General features: G+C 38.2%; 1 non-coding gene across 1 annotated transcript; it reads left to right on the plus strand.

Annotated features, from left to right (window-relative positions):
* Window positions 1-17,659: 17,659 nt before the first annotated feature.
* On the plus strand, window positions 17,660-17,823 carry LOC129036007 (U1 spliceosomal RNA). The gene has a single exon (XR_008502475.1). It is a non-coding gene; the product is annotated as a U1 spliceosomal RNA (small nuclear RNA).
* Window positions 17,824-25,644: the final 7,821 nt, after the last annotated feature.

Here is a 25,644-nt window from a genome sequence, read left to right on the forward strand (position 1 = left end):
TTATCACAATTTTGATTTGATGTACCACAGTCTTCCACCTTGTCACTGCTTATGAAATTCACCCACTGGTGACCCTGAATTTGATCAACAACAACAAAAACTGAACAAATAATTAAAATGTGTATTGGGAATTTCACTTTCAAAAAACACTTTGAAAACAATTTTTATAAACCAAATCTGAACCTGAGTATATGTATAAGGATGTTAACATTCTTTCTCTTTTTATATTTTTTTCTATTCCTGTGACAGATTACCAATGTGAGTAGTCTTTCTTAATTATCTATTCTGGTTACTATGGGGTTTGACAGTGATAATGGATCACATCACCTGTGCTATGAGTTCTGAACCAAATGGGAAAAAAGATTTAGGAGTAAGTATCAGCTTCATTTTAGTAAATAAAAATTGGATAAGGCATTGATTTGAAACAAAAATTGGGATCCCTACTCCTTCCCCACTTCTTTGTACTGACTTTCCCACCCATGGCAAGAGCTCCTCTCTTTGGCAGTTTGAGGAATAAAAATATAAATACCATTCTTACTACCAAACACATTTGAAATCTTTCTTCCTGTTGCTAAAAATGAAGGTCTCTAGACAAAATGAGGCAATTGGTGGCTCGCCTATCTGAGTGCCCATGGTGGTTGTTTCAATAGTGCTTTACTAAGGATTTATTTCCTTCTTTTAGATTAAATGAGTGGACTTAATGACCATCAAAACGAAGAGAGCGCATCATGAAGATTTTTAAAATAAGAATTCAGTTTCAGGGGGACAGCACAACAATGTTTGTTAGTCTTCCTGTTTGGCTTAGGAATGAATAGAGTAAACAGATCATACGCCATCATCCCCTTCCCTATTGAAGGAAGATCTCGTAACTGAGCTATCCCAGAAATAACCTGAGTCCTGCAACAAATGGAAACTGATGAATAGAGGTCTTATTTGTTTCTGGCCCAGATTCCTCAATAATGGTCCAAGATTTCATGCAGAGAACAAAGATTTGTTGTTGATCCAGGGTTTTGTATTAGGAGCCAATGTGAATGAAAATCTAAGAGCTGAGGAGAGTTCAGTGGTCTCTTGTTGGGGAAGAAGGATAGGAGAGAAGATGAGGAAGAAGGCATCTCTCTTCTACCTCTCTGACATAGTTCATGTTCTCCTCCAGCCCCAGCTCCTGCAGTAAAGGAGGCTGGCTCAGACTTCTGAACTCAAATCTCCCAGAATATGGGCAACTCCAGATGTGTATGTGGAAGTAAAGTTCATTTTAAAGGAAAAATAATTCTATCTATGCCCCAGAAAATTCCTAATGCCCAGCGCATAGTGAGTGCTCAATAAATGCTGTTCTACTAAACTGAAATAGTTCCACTAACCTAAAATGAAATAGTTTAAATTAGAGTGAGCAGCAAATCCCAAATTAGTCCAAAAGATCAAAACTTATTTGGAAGCAGGTACAAATCTGAAAAGTATCCACCACCATCACTTTGTCCAGTAGGATCCAATGGCCATAGTGACCCAGAGCTTGATTACCAGATGTGAGCTCCACCTCACTCTGTGGGAAGCCCAGCTGTAAGCATTGGAGGTCTGTTAACCCCTGGAGGAGAAAGGACATCGTGTACATTCGCCAGCACATGGTGGGTGCCCAGACCGTACAGTGGAGTTCCCTAAAACATGCCCCAGAGAACAGCAATCACCCATGGGAGCTGTTTCCTCAGTTAGGAGGAGAGAGAAGCCAACCCATCCATCCATGTAAACATGAGGAAGATGGAATTTGGCCTTATTAAGTCTGTCATCGTTCATGCAAAGTTGTGAAACACACAAAGGTCACTCTGGCCCAGTCTTTCAGGGTCCTGGTCTCTTCTCTGTTTATGTATTCCTCCCTTTTCAAATGTCCTCTCCTTCCTGACTCATGCTGTAATCTGTTCTCAGTAAATCTCTGATTGAAGCATTTAAGAACAAATTACTGAGAAAGCATAATATTTTATATATCCCAGATAGATATGTCTTTTATTGGGGATGAACAAAGAAAAAAAGCCTTAATTCAAAGGAGTATATTTTCAAAAGTGAAATTTCAGGCAGGGTGTTAGGATAGGCTAAACTGTCATCCAAGATTCAAACACAATGGAATTTTATTTCTCGTGCACGTAACAGTCCAGTGTGGCTATTTGGGTTATTGGATGGATTTCCTTTACGTGGTCATTCAGAGCCCCTCTGGTGAGGCCTCTGGTTGTATGCAGCCAGCAGTGGAGGGGAAGGAGAGTGTGGACGCCCAGCTGCTGTCTTGAGAGCTCAGATTCAGGAGAAGCACAACCATCTGGGCTGATCGTTCACCGAGAGAACTTAGTCACATGGTCTTCTCCTTTGCCATTTGCTGTTGTTTTATTCTGGAAGTAAAGGAATATGGATTTTGGCAGACAACCAACAGTCTCAGCCCAAATCAACAGCCCACAGTGTGGAGATTTGTTGCTTGGGAGGGGTGCAGACAAAGAGGAAGATGATCTTCTTCCTAATGTGCCTTCAACTGTGTCCTGTAGCTCCTCATCACCTCCACCTAAGCTGAAGCCCAGTGCTGCTGACGCAATGAACTCCCAGGAGTTTTCAAATTTACTAACATCATTTTAACTCTCTGTGGCTCAGCCTAGGTTTGTAACAGTAGAAAAGTACAATGTGGACCTACATATCACTGGCCAGTAGATCTTCAAGAGCCAGCTCCTCCAGGCTCCAAGCAGACCCTGAACTCAAGGGTAAATCACCAACGTCCTGAGATGGGAAGGTGCGGCTTGATCCCACTCACTAACTTGAAGCCTTTGCTTTGCTGGGGATCATCCAGGCTACTGACTTCTCCTTTTCGCTGGTTTCTTCTCTTTTCCCAGACAAGTTGCACTGCTGATCATCAGCAGACATGTTGCACTGTTGATCGGCACCTGAACCAGGTGGTGCCGAGAAGGAGATAGAGATGATGAAATAAACATCAGCTTGGCAATTACTTCTTAAGCCTGATGAAAATAAGAGTTGACCGGTTGCAGCTGAAATGTAGTTAAGACTGTGGATAATCACCCTTTATCTCCTCCTGGTCTCATAAGCACTGATGCTTGAGAGGTGTCTGGAAGATTATGCAGTGCTCTAAATTTATCACATATTCATGTTAAGAAGAGTTTAATGCATTTTTCTGTGTATACTGTGTAACCAGAAATAATTATAACAGTGAAGATTTACTGAAATGTGTCAGGTACGATCTTAAATGCTTTAGGTACATGGTTTCATTAAATTCTCTCTACAACCCTGGGTGGTAGATATTTTCATTATCCCTGTTTCATAGTCAGGAAAATTGGGACATGAAGGGGCTTCCTGACTCACCAAGTGTGCATACCTACTCGGCGGCGAGGCAGTGCTCAGAGGCAGAGACCAGGAGTTGAACCTTTGCACTCTTCATCCTCCCTACTCCGGTAGCAAACTCTAAACGCTCATTTCTAAAGAAAATAGGGTGCACGTATTTTTCTTTTGATAAAGTGAATTAATCTGTGAAGTTCTTCTTGCCTCCATAGGATTAGAATAGAATGAAGTATCTAGCCAGGAGTCAAGAATTCCATGCTATGTTGCTGACTCAGCCATTAAAGCAATTTTCCCTGGATGGTCTTCACCAAATGACTTGGAAATAAAATGTCATGGAATTTAGACCACCCATATACCCCCAGCCCACTATAAGGGGAGAAGAAAGCTAGCAGCAAATGAAAATGGAAGCAGAGGGAAGAAGCCATACCATCACCCTTGTTCCTCCATCCGGAGGCAGAATAAATGCTGCTTGTGCCATCACTGTTGAATCAGTTTATGAAGGACACCTCCTGTGAGGTTAAATAGCAACTGTGGGCTGCCATCACATGTACTAAATCCTCTTCTGCCCTTTCTGTTCTATAACTCAACAAATGGTAAACACTCCTCTAGCGAGTGCCAAAGAAGGGAGCAATAACTACCGAGCAGGCATCTCAGGTCACCTGGAGACACACCAATAGCTGTGCCTAATGATCGTATCAGAAAGCCCAATTAAACTCCAAGGAGTTCCTTTGAGCAATCACTGACAGGGCGTTGACTTCTGTATGGCCTCAGCAATGCAGAACACCTGGAAAAGGGCTCATTAGCTACAGGAAGCCTCTTTCACTGTTCAACTGCGCCTCCAACTCAGAAACGTGAAACTCTTGGCAGGTAGCTCTGTCAGCAGCTCAGGGGAATCTTTCCTTTGGTTTCAGTTCATAATATTTGGCAACGTCTGCAGTCACCTGTGAAGAAGCTAAAAATCCATGGTAGGAGGCAGCCAACTCACCCGTTCATAATTGTTACAGGTATGTGTACTATTTATTGTTGTCCTGTTCTAAGCATTGCAAAGCACTTTTGAGAATGTGTCTCTCTGCTCAAACAGATTTTTTTTTGTGGTGTTTTTCCTCTTCAGAGATTGCCCTTTTGTATGTTTGGTTTCGTAATGCCCCCAGAATAATGTATCACACTTACTGTCACCATTTGTTTTGGCACATTTGATTTGCCCTGCAGAGACGTTTTATGATATATTTTCCTAGATATATAAATTAATTCCATTCATAGTGAGTGACTACGGAGATGGCTGCAAAGCAAACTTTCAATCACACAAGTGTCTCTTTCCTTTATTTAGTAAGTCTTTATTTATCACCCACAATGTGCCTGGCACTCTTTTAGGTCCTGAAAATAGAGCAACAAAGAAGAGGCAGAGATGCCTCACCTTACAGGAAGGAGAAATCTTCATAAAAAAATGAAAAAAATATATAACAATGAAGAGGATAAAGGTCCTATTGAGATGAACAAATCAGGGAAGTACAATAGGAACTAGAGCAGAGGAGTGGGCTTGTAGTTTTGAACAGAAGTGGGCAGGGAAGGCCTCACCAAAGTGACTCTTAGCAAAGACCTGAAGGGGGCCAGGGAGACAGCCTTGCAGTCACCTGGCCAATGGCGAGGAGAGTGGCTGAGCAAAGAGAGGCCTGAGTGTGGGGATTTGCATCCGGGCGGATTCCTTTTGATTCTGGTGTTGCAAAGGGATACAGCTGTAGAGTGACTGGCCATTCTTCTGACTAAAACCTATACAATTAACTAACTGGTTTGGGAGAATAAAATATTGTGAAGAACTCATTTGGCTTTAAATGGCCATGTTTGTACAAACAGATCTGACTGTTTTATTGTAAAAATTTGAATTCTGAGAAGATAAAATATATTTTATCAAATAGCCGATTTAACTATGTTTATTTTTGGAGCAATTATTTTTATGATAAGTAACAGAAAAGGTTACTCATACAGAGAAAAATTCAAGAAGGTATGAGGCAGTGATCAAATAAATTCAGGTACTAGTCTTCCTTCGATGGCAAACAAATCTGACTTGATTTTCTAGCTTTTATCAGTTAAATACATCTAATAATTTTAAAGCATTTCATTTTGTAAGCCTGAAATGATCCACATCTCTGACTCTGCTATTATTAATTGAGAATATACCTCAATACTTTTGTGTGTATGTGAAAGCAAAAATTCTGGTCATCCCTTTCATATCTCAATAACCCCACTGGGAAATCCTTCGGTGCTTATGCAATCATTATCCTTCTCTCAAATATGAAAAGCTGTAGGTGAGGGAAAGGGTAAGAAAGCAAGGATGCTGTAACCCTTTAGCAGGTTTTGCTCAATGATGACACTGCCAAAAGCCCAGAGAGAGTAGCTGAGCATTCCCCAAGCCTATCCTATGCATTCAGAGAGGGGACCCCACTCTGCTCTGGGCCTGTAATGGGCACATCACACTCTCAGATTCTTTGAATATCAGTACAGTTTCTGCATTCAGCAAGCATTTAGAAAACTTTTCAAAGTGGACATAATGATTAATTTAGTCTTCAGAGGTCAAAGTATGGTTCTATTATTTTGAGTAAGTGACAGCACAAGGAAAGCCAATGGAATGAGCTCCAGGAGTTCTGGCAATGCCTGGAAGGTTCCAGATTGGGCTCTGCACTCGGATCAGGACTGACCATGGAGGTGCTGCCTCTGCAGAAGCGTCTGGTTGTTTAAAGCCACAGAGGCAAGGACCCTTCAAGCATTTTAAACCTCTCATTTTAACATTGCCGGGTTCCACCTCAGAATTTGTCTTCTTTTAATTTTCCTAGCTTTTAAAAGCACATTTGGTGTTTTTTCTTGGTTTAGGACAATAACACTGAAATCTTTTTTTTTTTTTTTTGAGACGGAGTCTCGCTCTGTTGCCCAGGTTGGAGTGCAGTGGCGCAATCTCAGCTCACTGCAACCTCCGCCTCCCGGGTTCAAGCAATTCTCCTGCCTCAGCCTCCTGAGTAGCTGGGATTATAGGCGCCCACCACCACGCCCAGCTAATGTTTGTATTTTTAGTAGAGACAGGGTTTCACCATGTTGGTCAGGCTGGTCTCGAACCCCTGACCTCGTGATCCACCCACCTCAGCCTCCCAAAGTGCTGGGATTACAGGCGTGAGCCACCGGGCCTGGCCAACACTGAAATCTTTGTTTGTGGAGACTTTAGAAATCTGTCAGGATTTTCAGGGTCTTCATGCTCTCCACTTTACATTTCTTCTTTGTTTTCATGTGTTTGTTTGCTTTTAATTCAAACTGCATTGTGTGGCTTGTCAGCTAAATGGATTATCTCTATCTAGTGTGTTGTTCTTAATGATTCTCTGTGGCATACTTTCCATTTCTCACTCCCTGATCACCAGAAGCTAATAGCAGTAGAACTCTAAACAAATGAGCCACTATTTCCAAGGGACCATTTCTGCCAGCATTTGATTATTTTTGTATTGTGTGAGGTTGTTGCCTAGGAAGTTTTTATTTTCTGTAACCACACTTTCTATGGTTTCTTGATTTCATAGATGGTAAAAAAGAAAGCAGTTTTGGGTTATATGTATAAAAATTATCTTTAAAATCCTCAGTTACATAGCATATAATTTCTTGTAAAATTCTTGTGAATCACAGAAGAATCTTTTAATGGAACTAATTACAGGTGCTTTAATGTAAAGCTTATGGTAAAGAGATTTTTTATGAGCTAAGTACTGTGTCCTAGGGTCCATTTAAGTTCAGGGGGTGAACTAATTATAATGATATGATTTGAGCCTGCTGAAAATAATTTTCCCAACCTGTTTATTGATTTAGAAAAGCTTCTAACAATGGACAATGACTTTTAACCTGTGGAAAGATATTTGGTTGGATCCTATGAAACAGCCATTTTTGCAGGTCTGAAATGATGAAATATCAGCAACTTCATAGGGTTAAAATAGTGTACTAAAAATGAGAGGAGAACTTAAGAAGAAAAAATACAATGACCTAGACTCATGCAAAAACCTGGAGAAGGGGAAGAGAAGGGATGTGTAAGAATAAAATAAGACAGTTCAGCAACCAGGGGCCAATCTCCATTCCGAGTGCTCTTTTGCCTTTGTTCAAAATTTAATAATGTCTTGCTTTTGTGGAACATTTTTATTTTATTTTATTTTATTTTATTTTATTTTATTTTATTTTATTTTATTTATTTGAGACAGGGTCTGACTCTGTTGTCAAGGCTGGAATGCAGTGGTGCAATTTTGGCTCACTGCAACCTCAACTTTCTGGGCTCAAGTGATCCTCCCACCTCAGCCTCCTGAGTAGCTGGGACTACAGATGTGCCACCATGCCCAGCTAATTTTTTATTTTTAGCAGAGACAGAGTAAGGTTATATTGCCCATGCTGGTCTCAAACTCCTGGACTCAAGCAATCTGCCTGCCTCAGCCTCCCAAAGTGCTAAGATTACGGGCGTGAGCCACCACTCTGGATGAGCATTTATAATGAGCTAGGCACTATGCTAACTGCTCTCTCTATATAGCCTATATATGCTGTCTAAAGAGACATTATTCATACATTCTATGAGGTATTTTAATCATTTTCCTCAATAAGTGAATTGAGGTTTCCAGAGTTGAAATAACTTTCCCAAGTCCAGGCAACATTCAAATCTAGTTTTGTCTGATTCTAAAATTTCTGCCCTGAATCATGATGCCACTTCATCTTGTAAACAGGAAGCAGGAGAAAGCCTTGGTGCTCCACTCTTAGTATTAATATCAAGAGAGAATCTGTACCAAAGAGCAAATTCAACACTGTTTCTCTTTTTCTGGCTTCTTCAGGGTTTTGCCTCCTTCTTTATATATCAGTGCTTTAAACCACCAGGTGTTAGAGTCATCAGATTTTAAATGAAATCATTCCATTTCCTGTTATACCTCAAAGCTTAGATTCTGTTTTATTTACAGTTAGACTCTCAGTTATAAAGGCTGTGCTTTCTTTTTCTACCAAGGAAGCATCAAAGGTAGAAAATGGCTCAGCTGCAAGCACCATGGATGGGTAAGATGGAGCATGAAGATTCTAAGGGGATAGAATTTTCCTCCCCTTTTCTTCGTGGGGTTGAGAAAATGTCTTATTGCCTCCTTCCGGTGTCCAGATGCATTAGACTCATTTTAGGAGATGGCGAATGATAAACTGCCAAATCATCAGATTTCCTCTTCCAACTTTCACCTGATTCATATTTTGTCAAATAAATAAAAATACAGATATAAGAAGAGAAACAGTGAGAAAACAAAGAGAGAAAATGTTTTTAATAATATTTGTAGGGTTTTGAGCAAATCTATATGTAGTTTCCAAATGCAGCTTCAGTTGTGAAGGATTAGATTCAGAATCTTGACGGATGTGAGAATGTTTTTAACCCCACAACACACACCACTCCTTCATGTTTCTGAGCCTGCTGTTTACCTTGGACATTTTATATTTGGGAGCTTAAGATGATTAAAAAAAAAAAAATCTCTTTCCAACCAATTCTTCTAGAACAAATCTAGTGAAGCAGATGCAACGCAAGGTGGAGACACTGGGAACTGGCTGGGCTGCCGGGTGAATTCCAGTACGGACTCAACACCACCACAGAAACTAGGAATTTCCCTAGAAGCATTTATGAGAACTAGCTCTATTTTTCCAGGAGGTTAGTTTATTGATTCATCGCCTACTTTAGGTCAGGCAGTTTGCCAAGAGCTGTGGATACACAGATGGTTGTGACATAATTCCTACTCCTCAAGGATAAATGAGAATGAGATTCAGACAAGTGAACTGTCAATGATGCAATTCTAGATAAGGGCTGTCATGGGATGAGGGGAGCGTGGGGTGCTATGCTTCCCCAAAGGGAGTCAGAGGAAGTGTCTGCTGGAGGCATCAAAATTAGGGCTCTGTCTGTGCTGGAACCTTAGCCCTAGTGGGGGCTTGTATTTCTCAGTTTTCCTTGCCTACTAGGTGAAAATTTATTTAGCTAGGGCACAGTGCTTCTGGTCCTAATGAGGTACTTCTCTTTGTGGGTAATATTTTTGTGACTGATAAAATAAACGCATCTTCCTCAACTGACATCAGGCAAATGTGAAGAGAGGTGACAGGGTGATGGGCCACAGAGAGGGAGAAATGAGTACATCTCTGTACATACAAATGCTTTTTCATCTGTATGTTGTTATCCACACAAAAATAGCAATCCACAGGACCCGTTGTAATAAAGGAATTACAGGGCATCAAAGAAAAGAGGGTGTTTTCCAGGCTTGTTTAAGCATTGATGCTCATCTTTACCATTCAGGAAGAAAATCCATCAGGCTTTTATTCTGTTTCTCAGTGCCTAATGGACTACATGAAACTCAATTTCTGTACAGCAAGTTGGCCTTAAGAAGTACTTAGCAGACAATTAACATCAGCAGCCAATAACTAGAGTTGGTTAAATATCTACCAGCCTGGGGCAATCCCTCATGAGTGATATAAGTAATCTTAAAAGAAATCAGTTCCCAACCTCTTGGTTTATGTTTCTTAAAATGGGATCCAAGGATCAGCTGTATCAGAACCATAGAGGGTACCTGTTACAAATACAGGTTCTAAGATCCCTCTTCCAGATCTTGATTCAGAATCTCTTTAAGTAGTAAACCCATACAAGAATTTTTTTTTTTTTCCATCTCACTCTGTTGTCCAGGCTGGAGTGCAGTGGCCCAATCTCAGCTCACTGCAATCTTTGCTTCCTGGGTTCTAGTGATTCTCCTGTATCAGCCTCCTGAGTAGCTGGGATTACAGGCATGTGCCAACATGCCCAGCTAATTTTTGTATTTTTAGTAGAGATGGGGTTTTGCCATTTTGGCCAGGCTGGTCTTGAACCTCTGACCTCAGGTGATCCACCCACCTTGGCCTCTCAAAGTCTTGGGATTACAGGCATGAGCCACCGCGCCCGGACCTATATATGGATTTTTAAAAATAAATTTCTCAATGATTTTTATGCATGCCACAGTTTGGGGAACACTACTATGGCAGTTTACAATCTTAGAATGCGATCTGGAACAGGCATACATATAAAACAAGAATGTACAGAGGGAAATATGAAAAACACATTTAATCCATGGTAATAAACATAGATTGAAAGAGAAGAAATAATACTCATGTCATTGCAGTCCCAGAAACCATTAAAACACAATTAGATTTTTCTTGCTAAAAAGCACCAACCACAGAGATGCTAATTGCTGACTAGTCCTAGATCCAGGAGCTTTAGATTAATTTTCTAGTGGGCTTACCTGGCTCTTGTACTACGTATATATTGCTAGGGGTAAGTTGAGGGACTATGTCAGAAGCACCAGTGGCACCTTGGCATAAATACACATTTCAGACCAGGGCAAATTTTACTCTACAATAACAGCCAGGATCTGGGATGAGGAGGCATCCTGTCTCAACCAGGAAGAATTGCACAGATTTTATCAGTAGTTTTACAGGGAATTTTCTCAATTGTCCAGACCCGGGTTAATGGACTTGCAGATTTAGAATCCCACCTCTCCTTGGCCACTATTTATCTCATCACTGATGCTGATGTTTCTCTTCTTCACAGCCCCTTCCCTCTTCCCTGGGTTTAAGGACTATATATTCCTAGACGTCCCTGCTAAACAAGTAACTGCAGGTTACAATCCACAGTGGCTAAAGCTAATTTGATGAATGAGATAATTGAAAGACAAAAAAACAGAAGACTCAAAAGTCTGCATCAAGTTCTTAGATGTTCACATTGTACAGAAAAAAAGAGAGAGTGATGGGGAAAGGGTAAAAAAAAGGAGAGGAGAGAGAGAATCATGCAGATATGAAAAGAAAGCAGACGGTGGGACTGGAAGCCTCAGGTGGCAGTATCATTTTTAAAAGGTCAAACTTGGAAAGGCAGACATTGTAACCAGTGATTTAGAATCACATTGCCTCTTTTCCTTCTTGTTTATGGGTTGAAATGTGTCCCTCCAAACCAGAATAAAATCCTAACCCCCAGAAACTGTGAATGTGATCTTATTTGGAAATAAGATCTTTGCCAGTGATCAAATTAAGATGAGGTCATTAGGGTGAGCATTAATCTGACTGGTGTCCTTATTCAAAGAGGGAAATTTGGGCACAGAAATAGACATGGATAAAGGAAAGACATGTAAAGACACAGGGAGAAGGCCATCTACAACCAACAAGTGCCTGAGGCTGCTGGGAACTAGGAGAGATCTCACAGAGCTCAGAAGAAGCCAATCCTTCCAGCACCTTGATTTGTGCACTTCTAGCCACTCTAGAACTGTGAGATGATACACTTTTCTTGTTCAGGGCATCCAATTTCTGGCAGTTTGTTATGGCAGCCCAAGGCAAAAATACATTTCTTGAAAATTATATTTAAGAATTAAAAAGAACAAATCAGAATGCTATCAAGATAGAAAACTTTGCTCTGTATGACTGAATTTTCTAAGCAAGTTTTGTTTTTGTAAATGAATTGATAGTAAGAGTGGGCATATAAATGTGATAGATCGGGTTATAACTCAAAAAGTTGAAGTCAAAATTTCTGATAAACAATGAAAATAAAAAGTAGGTCTTGTTATTCTCAGGCAGCTTGGTGTGGACCAATGGAGCTGAGGACTCTTACAAACTGGAACAACCTCCTCTTTTTCAATTGAGGAAACTGAGACCCAGAACAATTAAATAACGTGGCCAAAAAATAGCTTTTAGCTTATAAAGCAATTACATTGGCTATATGAACAGAAGCTTGACTGACCAGAACTTTTCAATATACTTTATTACACAACGTAATTGACTCAAGAGACAGGCAACTTTGTCTGCCAATATGGTTTCCAAATCATCCTAGGAGGCAAGGGCATTATATTTCTTCTGTGAGACTTTCAGATACAGTGAATAGCTGCATGCCATGTTTACTCACCTGAAAGGGGCAGGGTGATGATTATTGCCACCCTCATTACATTTGGGTTTTTTCGATTGTTTTTAATTTTTATTTCCATAGGTTATTGAGGAACAGGTGGTGTTTGGTTACATGAGTAAGTTCTTTAGTGGTGATTTGTGAGATTTTGGTGCACCCATCACCTGAGTAGTATACACTGCACACAGTTTGTAGTCTTTTACCCCTTAATTCCTTTCCACCCTTTCCCCATGAGTCCTCAAAGTCCATTGTGTCATTCTTAGGCCTTTGCATCCTCATAGCTTAGCTCCCACTTATGAGTGAGAACATACAATGTTTGGTTTTCCATTCCTGAGTTACTTCACTTAGAATAATAGTCTCCAATCTCATCCAGGTTGCTGCAAATGCCATTAATTCATTTTTATGGCTGAGTAGTATTCCATTATATATATACCACAGTTTCTTTATCCACTCATTGACTGATGGGCATTTGGGTTGGTTCCCCATTTTTGCACTTGCAAATTGTGCTGCTATAAACGTGTGTGTAAGTATCTCTTTCACATAACAACTTCTTTTCCTCTGAGTAGATACCTGGTAGTGGGATTGCTGGATCAAATGGTAGTTCTACTCTTATTTCTTTAACGAATCTCCACACTGTTTTCCATAGTGGCTGTACTAGTTTACATCCCCACCAGCAGTGTAGAAGTGTTCCCTGTTCACCGCATCCATGCCAACATCTATTATTTTTTGATTTTTTGAGTATGGCCATTCTTGGAGGAGTAAGGTGGTTTTGATTTGCGTTTCCCTGATCACTAGTGTTGTCGAGAATTTTTTCATATGTTTGTTGGCCATTTGTATATCTTCTTTTGAGAATTGTCTATTCATGTCCTTAGCCTACTTTTTGATAGGATTGTTTTTTCTTGCTAATTTTTTTGAGTTCATTATAGATTCTGGATATTACTCCTTCGTCAGATGTATAAATTGTGAAGACTTTCTCCCACTCTGTGGGTTGTCTGCTTACTCTGCTGACTGTTCTTTTTGCCGTGCAAAAGCTTTTTAGTTTGATTAAATTCCAGTTATTTATCTTTGTTTTTATTGCATTTGCCTTTGGGTTCTTGGTCATGAAATCCTTGCCTAAGCCAATGTCTAGAAGGGTTTTTCCAACGTTATCTTCTAAAATTTTTATAGTTTCAGGTCTTAGATTTAAGTCTTTGATCCATCTTTTGTTGATTTTTGTATAAGGTGAGAGATGAGGATCCAGTTTCGTTCTCCTACATGTGGCTTGCCAATTATCCCAGCACCATATATTGAATACGGTGTCCTTTCCCCACTTTATGCTTGTATTTGCTTTGTGGAGATCAGTTGGCTGTAAGTATTTCGGTTTATTTCTGGGTTTTCTAATCTGTTCCATTGGTCTATGTGCCTATTTTTATACCAGTACCATACTGTTTTGGTGACTATGGCCTTATGGTATAATTTGAAATCAGGTAATGTGATGCCTCCAGATTTATTCTTTTTGCTTAGTTTTGTTTTTGCTAAGTTTTGTTTTTGCTATATGTGCTCTTTTTTAGTTCCGTATAAATTTTGGGATTTTTTTTCTAAATCTGTGAGGAATGATGGTGGTATTTTGGTGGGAATTGCATTGAATTTGTAGATTGCTTTTGGCAGTATGGTCATTTTCACAATATTGATTTTACCCATCCATGAGCATGGGCTGTGTTTTCATTTGTTGGTATTGTCTATGATTTCTTTCAGCACAGTTTTGTAGTTTTTCTTGTAGAGGTCTTTCACCTCCTTGGTTAGGTATATTCCTAAGTATCTTTTTTTTTTTTTTTTTTGCAGCTATTGTATAAGGGGTTGAGTACTTGATTTGATTCTCAGCTTTGTTGCTGTTGGTGTGTAGAAGAGTTACTGATTTGTGTACATTAATTTTGTTTCCCAAAATTTTGCTGAATTCTTTATCAGTTCTAGGAGTTTTCCGAAGGAGTATTTAGGGTTTTCTAGGTAAACAGTCATATCATTGGCAAACAGTCACAGATTGACTTCCTTTTTACCAATTCGGATGCCCTTTATTTCTTTCTCTCATCCTATTGCTCTGGCTAGAACTTCCAATACTATGTTGAAGAGAAGTGGTAAGAGTGGACATCCTTGTCTTGTTCCAGTTCTCAAAGGAAATGCTTTCAGCTTTTCCTCATTCAGTATTATGTTGGCTGTGGGTGTTTCATAGATGGCTTTTATTACATTGAGGTATGTCCCCTGTATGCTGATTTTGATGAGAATTTTAATCATAAAGAGATGCTGGATTTTGTCAAATGCTTTTTCTGCATTTATTGAGATGATCATGTGATTTTTGTTTTTAATTCTGTTTATGTGGTGTATCACATTTACTGACATGTGTATGTTAAGCCATCCCTGCATCCCTGGTATGAAACCCACTTGATCATGGTGGATTATCTTTATGATATGTTGTTGGATTTGGTTAGCTAGTATTTTGTTAAGGATTTTTGCATCTATGTTCATAAAGGATATTGGTCTGTAGTTTTGTTGTTGTTGTTGTACCTAGGTGATGTTCTTTTTGCATTGAATTTCCCAGATGTTCTTTGAGCTTCTTGTATTTGGATGTCTAGGTCTCTAGCAAGGCAGGGGAAACTTTCCTCGATTATTCCCCCAAATATGTTTTCCAAACTTACAGATTTTTCTTCTTTCTCAGGAATGCTGATTATTCTGAGGTTTGGTCATATAACATAATCCCAGACTTCTTGTAGGGGTTGCTCATATTTTCTTATTCTTTTTTCTATGCAATTGTTGGATTGGGTTAATTTGAAAACCTTGTCTTTGAGCTCCAAAGTTCTTCCTACTATTTGTTTGATTCTATTGCTGAGACTTTCCAGGGCATTTTGCATTTCTATAAGCGTGTCCATTGTTTCCTGAAGTTTTGATTGTTTTTTATTTATGTTGTCTATTTCATTGAAAATTTCTCCCCTCGTTTCTTGTATCATTTTTTTGACTTCCTTAAATTGGGCTTCACCTTCCGCTGGTGCCTCCCTGATTAGCTTAATAACTAACCTCCTGAATTCTTTTTCAAGTATAGCAGGGATTTCTTCTTGGTTTGGATCCATTGCTGGTGAACTAGTGTGATTTTTCGGGAGTGTTAAAGAACCTTTTGTCATATTACCAGAGTTGGTTTTTTGGTTTATTCTCATTTGGGTAGGCTCTGTCAGAGGGAAGGTCTAGGGCTCAAGGTCTGTTGTTCAGATTCTTTTGTCCCATGGGATGTTCCCTTGATGTAGTACTCTCCCACTTTTCCCAGGGATGTGACTTCCTGAGAGCCGAGCTATAGTGACTGTTATCTCTCTTCTGGATCCAGCCACCCAGCAGTGCAGCAGGCTCCAGGCTGGTACTGGGGTTTGTCTGTACAGAGTTCTGTGTTGTGAACTGTCTATGGGTCTCTCAACTGCGGATACCAGCACAATATTTAGGGTGTCTTCTGGGTCTTGCAGGAGCAATCTGCTTCCTTCAGAGAGTCTGTGGGTTCTCTTGGCTTTCCTGATTTGTTTCTGCAGTTGTTCTGGAGCAAAAGTTCACGACGTGAACCTCCACATGGTGTTCTGTCCATCCAAGTGGGAGCTGCAATCTACTTCTGCCTCTCATCTGCCATGATCTCTCTCACATTTGCTTTATTAGATGGTTTGAAGGTGGCATTTAAGATAATCAAGTAATGTCTACTGAACCTGAAAAAAAAATACCTGTCTGCCCTCTCTCTTTCTATTCCTTCCCTCCTCCTTCTTCTTTTTCTCCTCCTCTCCTTCCTTCCTCTCTCTCTCTCTCATCATTAGGTGATAAAGCAGGATCTGTTTCAGACTCAATTAAAAATCATGAAAAAGATTTTTAAGATCTCAGGCTGGACAGCTGATAGAGCAAGGAAAAATAGGAAGGCTTCGATGCTGTAAGGAGAAGTGAACTGCATTTACTGAGGCCTCTGTGTTTAGAAATACTTTTTGAATGGAGTTGTAGGATATAAGAATCTTATAATTTGATGGGCAGTGGCTTCATATCTGAACTGTGTCAATATTTATAAACTGTACTGCCACACCATTGAGTGTTTTTTTCTGATAAAGGCTTTTAACTGTTAAATATTACCTTGATTTGTCACTTGGCTTCAATTTTTAGTAGCTATGCAATGAAATGTGGATTTCAGGTATACCATCTCACTAATTATGGCATTCACTGATAACTTCATACATAAACATATAACTAGAACAGGGATCTGTATCTTTATCAATGATAAAGATTATCTATTTCAGCCTGGGCAACAAAGTAAGACTGTATCTCTACAAAAAAAATTAATCAACTAGTTGTGGCGGCATGTGCCTGGAGTTCCAGCTACTTGGGAGGCTGAGGTGGGAGGATTGCTTGAGCTCAGGAGGTCAAGACTGCAGTGAGCTATGTTTGTACCACTGCACTCCAGCCTGAAAGACAGAGTGAGACCCTGTCTCAAAAAAAGAAAAAAAGATTATCAATTGATATAAAAAATTATCATAGCCCCTCTCTGACAATAACTTTTTAAAAAACCTTTTTACTTTGGAAAGAGTTTTACATGTGAAAACTACAATGTCTGGGGTGAAACTATATGGGATGGGATTAAAAGCACATTAGACACTACAAAAGAAACAATAAGTGAACTTATTGAAACCATACAAAATAAAGCCCAGAGAAAAAACTGAAAAAGTATTGAGCAGTACATCAGTGTGTTGTGAGCAATTTAAATGGCCTAATAAACATGTAATTAGAATCCCTATGAAAGGTATAAATAGGAGAAAGTTTAAAAATATTTGAAGAAATTATTGCCAAAAATTTTTCAAATTTGTTGAGAAATATAACCCACAAATTCAGAGACTCATGAACTCCAAGCACAAGAAACAGAGAAATACATGAACATGCATCATAATCAAGTTACTAAGAACCAAGCCAGGCATGAGGGCATGTACCTGTAGTCCCAGGTACTCAAGAGTTTGAGGTGGGAAGATTGCTTGTTCCCAGGAGTTCTGGGCTGTAGTGCACTATGCCAATCAAGTGTCCACACTAACTTCAGTATCAGTATGGTGACCTCCCAGGAGCAGGGGACCACCAGGTTGCTAAGGAGGAGTGAACCAGCCCAGGTCAAAAATGGAGATGATCAAACCTCCTGTTCTCATCAGTAATGGAATCACCCCTGTGCATAGCCACTCACTCTAGCCTGAGCAACATAGCAGGACCCTGTCTCAAAAAAAGACAAAACCAAAAAACCAAAACCAAAAAAATGATAAAGAGAAAACATTAAAAGCATCCAAAGGAATGGGAAAAATACATTATATATACAGGAATGAAGAAAAAATGACAGCAGATTCAGAAATAATCCATGCCAGAAGACATTCAATCAGCAAAGAACTGAAGAACACTATACTTACCTGGCAGGGGAGATACCATGATCACATAGATGGTTTTCCCATGGCAAGTCTCACCCATTGCACTCTGGATGTGCTAACCCCTGTAATTTCACCAAATATGGGAAACTCAACTGCATAATTTGTGGTAGTGGGGGATTTTGTTTGTGCTTTCCCCTGGAAAAAAAAAAAAAGAAGAAGAACACTAGAAATGGTAAATAAGAGGGTAAAAATGAAATACACTTTTTCTTATTTTGAGTCTTTAAAAAATCATTGGCTGTTTAAAATATGTTGTTTAATAATAGTATATAATGGAATTCATAGGGGTTAGTGAAATAAAACGTGTAACAGCAATAGCACAAAGGCTGATGGGTGGTGGTGGTGGGGGCAGTGGTGAAAGAAAGTTTATGTACCTGAAGTGGTATAATATTACTAGGAGGTAGACTATGATAAGCTAAAGATATATACTATAAATCTAAGATATAGATATATATCTAAAGATATATACTAGAGATATATACTAAATACTATAAAGATATATACTATAAATTCTAAAGTAACTGTTAAAGATATATACTATAAGTCCTAAAGTAACTACTTAAAAAACAAAATAAAAAGTTATAGTAAATAAACCCACTAAGAAGATATGATGGATTCTTAAAAAACAATAATCCAAAAGAAGTCAGGAAAAAGGAGGGAACAAAAAACAGAAGAAACAACTAGAAAACCAACAGCAAAATTGTTCATTTAAACTCAGTTATGTCGATGATTACATTAAATGTAAATGGCCTAACCACCTCCAACCAAAAGGCAGAGATTGTATAAAAAAGCAACCCAACAGTAAGCTGTCTATAAAAAATTTACTTTAAATATAAAGACACAAATAGAGTAAAATAATGAAAACAAATGATGCTAATAATATTTAAAAAGTAGATTTCTTATATTAATATCAGACAACGTAGATTTCAGAACAAAAAATATTAGGATGGATTTTAAATGGTCACTTCATTATGACAAGGGCTCAACTCATCAAAAGAGCATAACAATTCTTAAAGTTTATGAACCTAATATCAGAGCTTCAACTTTTTGAAGCAAAAATTGGTAGAACTCAAAAAAGAAACATAAAATTTATCTAAGTTTTAGGTTTGGCAAATAGTCTAATGCCATTAACATAATAAAGAAGATGTTATAAAATACATGCTTATGAATATTTTATAATTCATCCAGGTACCCCAAAGATTGTGAAATATACATCATTAGAGATAAAGAAAGAGATCCAGTGTGCATACAAAATGAAAAACTAGAATTATTTATGTTGCTCATTCATTTATTCATCTATATATTAATTAAAAAAATATTTACCATACTCTATTTTCTTCTGGGATAAAGTTTGCTGTCAAAAATCTAATGGCAATCTGATTTTACTTCCTTTATAAGTGATTTGGTCTTTTGGCTACATTCCCAAAGATTCTTTTTCTTTCCATAAAGTATGGTAATTTGATTATACTATTTCTCAGCAATAGCAATTGTAGGTTGATTTTTCTGAGTTTATAATATGCTTTGATACTATTTTATATTCTCTTTTTAAAAATATTTCAAAAAAATTTTTTGAATTATGAATTTCAATTATTTTCTTCTGTTTTGCTTTTCTTCTATAAATATCTTCTATTTATGCATCACTTTCAAATATTTTAAAATTCTCTATTTCTTTTTATAATTTCTTCTTTATTTAAAAATTTTCCTCATTTCATCTGTAACTCTTAAGGCATTGTCTATTGCATGTATTCTCTCTGTGGCGTAAAAAAGACTACACTAGAAGTTTTAGTCCTTGTTTCCAAATCTATTTGTTATTTTATTTCTAATTCCTTCCTTAGTTCTATCACCACATCTCTAAGTGTTTCTAATTCTTACTTATGTTGTTTTTCATAATTCTATTTTTTCTATTCATTTTAGCTCATCCTAAAATATTAGATGTCATTTTTATCTTTTTTGTTGGCATGTTTCTTTCTGGCATGCTGTAGTTTTATTAGGGATGTTATTCTGCTCCTTATTTTCTCTTCCTTTCCTGGAATAACTTTGTAAGCAATTCAATTACAATCAGTTTCTGTTGTTTCTTTTTATGTAAAGTTAATTTTCTGTAACTATAAGGATACGGTTGGCCAGGATAGCTTTTTTAGATTCACAACTTCAGAGCTTATTATTTGTTCAATTATGAGGTGCTGTACTCTCAGAGACCTCCTGGCTCTTTTTCTCCCATTAGCTTTTATCTGAGGCTCTTTTTTTTTTCTGTGTCCCTATTATCCCTGTCCTGTTTCTGTGGGCTTTTGTTCCAGAAGGGGCCCTTTGGCTGGTTGGTTTCAAGAGTCCACAGGCCCAGGCAAGATTTGCCTAAGAACTAGACTGTGCCAAAGACCCTTTCGGTTTCTGCTATTTTTCTCAAAATTGGCCCACAGTGTGAATTCCAGTGGCTGCCTCTTAGAGATTTGGGGTTCTTCTGGTCTCAGGTCCATCATAGGCCTAATTGTTTTCCTCTACTTTCCTCAACACAGATGTTTATACTACAAGACTTTGGAACTGGAAAGTGTTCAACCCTGCCAGATCTTAATTTTGGTTTGTAGGTGATAAAAATTTGCCTGATTTTTATCAGTCATGGATGTTTTCTGTGTTTTAAGTTATGCAAGCCTAGTCATAATGTCTGTTTTGTTGTGTGTGTGTGTGTATATATATATATATATATATATATATATACACACATATACATATTTGTGTGTATTTTTATTGTGTGTGTGTGTGTATATATATATATATATTTTTATTTTTGATAGATGCATTGAGGGGAGATTAAAAATCTATGCTGCTTGGCCAGACATGGTGGATCACATCGGTAATCCCTGCACTCTGGGAGACTGAGGTGGGAGAATGGCTTGAGCCCAGGAGTTCGAGAACAGCCTGGGAAACATAGGGAGATGCGGTCTTTACAAAAACATGTTTTAAAGAATTAGCTGGGCATGGTGGTGTGTGCCTGTCGTCCTAACTACTCAGGAGACTGAGGTGAGAGGATTGGCTGAGACTGGAAGGTCAAGGCTGCAGTGTGCCATGATCAGGCCACTGCATTCCAGCTTGGGTGACAGGGAGACATCTTGTCTCAAAAAAAAAAAAAGGAAAAAAGTATGCTGCTTCAATATGACACAAAGAGCTTATGCAAGAAAAGAAAAAATAGATAAGACGGACCTTATCAAAATTAATAAAAACTTTTGTGTGTCAAAGGACACTATCAAGAAAATGAAAAGATGACAAAATAGAAGAAAATATTCACAAACCATATATCTGATAAGGGTCTAGGATACAGAGTATATTTTAAAAAAATTCTTAGAACTTAATTTTAAAAAGATAAACCACTCAATAAAAAATAGGCAAAATATTTGAAATAGATGTTTTTCTAAAGAAGATATACAAATGGCCAAAAGCACATGAAAAGATATTCAGTATCATTAAGCATTAGGGCAATGCATATCAAAACCATGAGTCACCAGTGTACTCCTACTATAATGGCCATCAGAAAACCTGAAAATATCAAGTATTTTCAAGGATATGGAGATATTAAAACCCTCATACATTGCTGGTAAGAATGTAGAATGGCCCAGCCACTGAGGAAAACAATTTAGCAGTTCTTCAAAAGTTAAATAGAGTTTTCTAACTATATGACCAGCAATTCCATACCTATATATGTGCCCCAATGCATTAAAAAATATATATACATACCAACACTTGTACATGATTTTTCACAGCAGTAATATTTATAGTAGCCAAAGAATGGAAAGAATTAAGATATTCATCAATTGATTAGTGGATAAACAAAAGTTGATATATCTAAACAATGGAATATTACTCAGCCACAAAAAATAATGAACTACTGATACATACTGCAATATGGGTGAACCTTGAAAACATTTTGCTAAGTGAAAGAAACCAGATGGAAAAAGACGTATGCTGGGTGAATTAATTTATATGAAATGTCCAGAATAGGCAAATCAATAGAGAAAAAAATTAGATTACCAGTTGCCAAAGTATGGTGAGAGAGGGGAAATGGGAGATACAGGGTTTTAAATATCCTAGGATAGTCCTTTCTAACTTCAGATCTATACCATTATTTCTTAAGAAACTTTTTCTAACTACTAATTTTAAGGCACAGATCTTAAGCAAAAAAAGTTTTTTTTTCTTTTTTTTATATTTTATTATTATTATATTTTAAGTTTTAGGGTACATGTGCACAACGTGCAGGTTTGTTACATACATATACATGTGCCATGTTGGTGTGCTGCACCCATTAACTCGTCATTTAGCATTAGGTATATCTCCTAATGCTATCCCTCCCCCCTCCCCCCACCGCACAACAGTACCCGGTGTGTGATGTTCCCCTTCCTGTGTCCATGTGTTCTCATGGTTCAATTCCCACCTATGAGTGAGAACATGCAGTGTTTGGTTTTTTTTCCTTGCGATAGTTTGCTGAGGATGATGGTTTCAATTTTCATCCATGTCCCTACAAAGGACATGAACTCATCATTTTTTATGGCTGCATAGTATTCCATGGTGTATGTGCCACATTTTCTTAATCCAGTCTATCACTGTTGGACATTTGGGTTGGTTCCAAGTCTTTGCTATTGTGAATAGTGCCGCAATAAACATACGTGTGCATGTGTCTTTATAGCAGCATGATTTATAATCCTTTGGGTATATACCCAGTAATGGGATGGCTGGGTCAAATGGTATTTCTAGTTCTAGATCCTTGAGGAATCGCCACACTGACTTCCACAAGGGTTGAACTAGTTTACAGTCCCACCAACAGTGTAAAAGTGTTCCTATTTCTCCACATCCTCTCCAGCACCTGTTGTTTCCTGACTTTTTAATGATTGCCATTCTAACTGGTGTGAGATGGTATCTCATTGTGGTTTTGATTTGCATTTCTCTGACGGCCAGTGATGATGAGCACTTTTTCATGTGTTTTTTGGCTGCATAAGTGTCCTTTTGAGAAGTGTCTGTTCATATTCTTCACCCACTTTTTGATGGGTTTGTTTGTCTTTTTCTTGTAAATTTGTTTGAGTTCATTGTAGATTCTGGATATTAGCCCTTTGTCAGATGAGTAGGTTGCGAAAATTTTCTCTCATTCTGTAGGTTGCCTGTTCACTCTGACGGTAGTTTCTTTTGCTGTGCAGAAGCTCTTTAGTTTAAGTAGATCCCATTTGTCAATTTTGGCTTTTGTTGCCATTGCTTTTGGTGTTTTAGATATGAAGTCCTTGCCCATGCCTATGTCCTGAATGGTATTGCCTAGGTTTTCTTCTAGGGTTTTTATGGTTTTAGGTCTAACATGTAAGTCTTTAATCCAGCTTGAATTAATTTTTGTATAAGGTGAAAGGAAGGGATCCAGTTTTAGCTTTCTACATATGGCTAGCCAGTTTCCCCAGCACCATTTATTAAATAGGGAATCCTTTCCCCATTGCTTGTTTTTGTCAGGTTTGTCAAAGATCAGATAGTTGTAGATATGTGGCGTTATTTCTGAGGGCTCTGTTCTGTTCCATTGGTCTATATCTCTGTTTTGGTAGCAGTACCATGCTGTTTTGGTTACTGTAGCCTTGTAGTATAGTTTGAAGTCAGGTAGCGTGATGCCTCCAGCTTTGTTCTTTTGGCTTAGGATTGACTTGGCAATGCAGGCTCTTTTTTGATTCCATATGAATTTAAAGTAGTTTTTTTCCAATTCTGTGAAAGAAAGTCATTGTTAGCTTGATGGGGATGGCATTGAATCTATAAATTACCTTGGGCAGTATGGCCAGTTTCATGATATTGAGTCTTCCTACCCATGAGCATGGAATGTTCTTCCATTTATTTGTATCCTCTTTTATTTCATTGAGCAGTGGTTTGTAGTTCTCCTTGAAGAGGTCCTTCACATCCCTTGTAAGTTGGATTCCTAGGTATTTTATTCTCTTTGAAGCAATTGTGAATGGGAGTTCACTCATCATTTGGATCTCTGTTTGTCTGTTATTGTTGTATAAGAATGCTTGTGATTTTTGTACATTGATTTTGTATCCTGAGACTTTGCTGAAGTTGCTTATCAGCTTAAGGAGATTTTGGGCTGAGACGATGGGGTTTTCTAGATATACAATCATGTCATCTGCAAACAGGGACAATTTGACTTCCTCTTTTCCTAATTGAATGCCCTTTATTTCCTTCTCCTGCCTGATTGCCCTGGCCAGAACTTCCAACACTATGTTGAATAGGAGTGGTGAGACAGGGCATCCCTGTCTTGTGCCAGTTTTCAAAGGGAATGCTTCCAGTTTTTGCCCATTCAGTATGATATTGGCTGTGGGTTTGTCATAGATAGCGCTTATTATTTTGAGACACGTCCTATCAATACCTAATTTATTGAGAGTTTTTAGCATGAAGGGTTGTTGAATTTTGTCAAAGGCCTTTTCTGCAACTACTGAGATAATCATGTGGTTTTTGTCTTTGGTTCTGTTTATATGCTGGATTACGTTTATTGATTTTCGTATGTTGAATCAGCCTTGCATCCCAGGGATGAAGCCCACTTGATCATGGTGGATAAGCTTTTTGATGTGCTGCTGGATTCAGTTTGTCAGTATTTTATTGAGGATTTTTGCATCAATGTTCGTCAAGGATATTGGTCTAAAATTCTCTTTTTTTATTGTGTCTCTGCCAGGCTTTGGTATCAGGATGATGCTGGCCTCATAAAATGAGTTAGGGACGATTCCCTCTTTTTCTATTGATTGGAATAGTTTCAGAAGGAATGGTACCAGCTCCTCCTTGTACCTCTGGTAGAATTTGGCCGTGAATCCATCTGGTCCTGGACTTTTTTTGGTTGGTAAGCTATTAATTATTGCCTCAATTTCAGATCCTATTCCTGAAGAAGATTCAACTTCTTCCTGGTTTAGTCTTGGGACGGTGTATGTGTCCAGGAATTTACCCATTTCTTCTAGATTTTCTAGTTTATTTGCGTAGAGGTGTTTATAGTATTCTCTGATGGTAGTTTGTATTTCTGTGGGATCGGTGGTGATATCCCCTTTGTCATTTTTTACTGCGTCTATTTGATTCTTCTCTCTTTTCTTCTTTATTAGTCTTGCTAGCGGTCTATCAATTTCGTTGATCTTTTAAAAAAACCAGCTCCTGGATGCATTAATTTTTTGAAGGGTTTTTTGTGTTTCTATTTCCTTCATTTCTCCTCTGATCTTAGTCATTTCTTGCCTTCTGCTAGCTTTTGAAAGTGTTTGCTCTTGCTTCTCTAGTTCTTTTAATTGTGATGTTAGGGTGTCAATTTTAGATCTTTCCTGCTTTCTCTTGTGGGCATTCAGTGCTATAAATTTCCCTCTACACATTGCTTTGAATGTGTTCCAGAGATTCTGGTATGTTGTGTCTTTGTTCTCATTGGTTTCAAAGAACATCTTTATTTCTGCCTTCATTTCGTTATGTACCCAGTAGTCATTCAGGAGCAGGTTGTTCAGTTTCCATGTAGTTGAGAGGTTTTGAGTGAGTTTCTTAATCCTGAGTTCTAGTTTGATTGCACTGTGGTCTGAGAGACAGTTTGTTATAATTTCTGTTCTTTTGCATTTGCTGAGGAGTGCTTTACTTCCAACTATGTGGTCAATTTTGGAATAGGCGTGATATGGTGCTGCAAAGAATGTATATTCTGTTGACTTGGGGTGGAGAGTTCTGTAGATGTCTATTAGGTTTGCTTGGTGCAGAGCTGAGTTCAATTCCTGGATATCCTTGTTGACTTTCTGTCTCGTTGATCTGTCTAATGTTGACAGTGGGGTGTGAAAGTCTCCCATTATTATTGTGTGGGAGTCTAAGTTTCTTTGTAGGTCACTAAGGACTTCCTTTATGACTCTGGGTGCTCCTGTATTGGGTGCATATATATTTAGGATAGTTAGCTCTTCTTGTTGAATTGATCCCTTTACCATTATGTAATGGCCTTCTTTGTCTCTTTTGATC

The sequence above is a fragment of the Pongo pygmaeus genome, chromosome 3 (assembly GCF_028885625.2).
Source record: "Pongo pygmaeus isolate AG05252 chromosome 3, NHGRI_mPonPyg2-v2.0_pri, whole genome shotgun sequence".
In the NCBI taxonomy this organism is placed as follows: domain Eukaryota; kingdom Metazoa; phylum Chordata; class Mammalia; order Primates; family Hominidae; genus Pongo; species Pongo pygmaeus.